Source organism: Echinops telfairi, unplaced genomic scaffold (genome assembly GCF_000313985.2).
Source record: "Echinops telfairi isolate 266 unplaced genomic scaffold, ASM31398v2 ScPeMD7_9;HRSCAF=40, whole genome shotgun sequence".
NCBI classification, from domain to species: Eukaryota; Metazoa; Chordata; class Mammalia; order Afrosoricida; family Tenrecidae; genus Echinops; species Echinops telfairi.
Window position 1 is genome coordinate 79,376,845 of NW_022103906.1, and position 1,047 is coordinate 79,377,891.

Below are 1,047 nucleotides of genomic sequence, written 5' to 3' on the forward strand. Positions count from 1 at the left end.
GGGTGGGGGCTGCTCTGACCCCAGAGGAGACCTGCCAGGGGCTATCGCAGGGCCCAGTGGAAGGAAGGGCTGGAGCTCCAAAGAGGAGCCCCCTGAGGTTCCATCTGCTGTGGGTCGGGGGGTGCTCTGGTGTAGAAGCGGGGTTGGTAAAGGAGCAGGAAGGTGATTAAGAGCCACCGGTCTGGGGACGGTGAGATCAGCGTGCAGGAGGCAGGGCTGGCAGATCCACCACCCACTGAGCCCCCCCAGGAAGCTTTGCTGAAAATGCTATGGCCTCCCACCCAGCCATCCCCGCACACACTGTTGCCGCCACATCCTGGACCCGTCTCTGCAGTGAGTGAGCCCAGGGACTGTGAGGCAGGCTTCCTCCTGCAGAGAGACTGCAAACACTTCAGGGCTCCTTTTCTCCGGACACGAGAACAATCTCCCCGCCCAGCAGGACTCAGGCAAAGGGGATTTCACCTGCCTTTGGTCCCTGTCAGGGTCAGGGAGGTCCCCTCCCCTTCTCAGCCATCGATTTCCCGATTTCCCTGAGCAAACATCAACACCACTATCCCCACTCACCAAGGACAAAAAAACGCCTTTTTTGTTTGTTTAAAATAGTCTTTATTTTCTTAGCCTTGCAATCTCCTTGGAGAGGCGAGGGCTGGCCTCAGGCCATCCCTTTCACCAAAGCCAATGGGATTGTCTTTAAACAACTTACAATAAAACCGAATCCAGGGCAAACGGCACCACAACCCTGTCAAATGAATCGGAGGAAACCGTACAGAGTTCAGAAAGAGGTGCGCCCAAGGGTGATTGAACCCGAGCCGCAGCACTTGCTGGGTGGTGGGGGGAAGCAGAGGAGAAAGGTTCGAATTAATGGGCTCTGCCGTCAAGGAACTTACAGTTAAAGGTGATGAGGTGTCACCATGAACTTCAAACAAACTCACTGCCAAGAGCTACCCTACAGGACAGGGAGGAACTGCACCTGTGGGTTTCAGAGACAGCTCTTTCCAGGAGCAGAGAGCCTCCTCTTTCTCCTGAGAAATGGCTGGTGATTTTTAA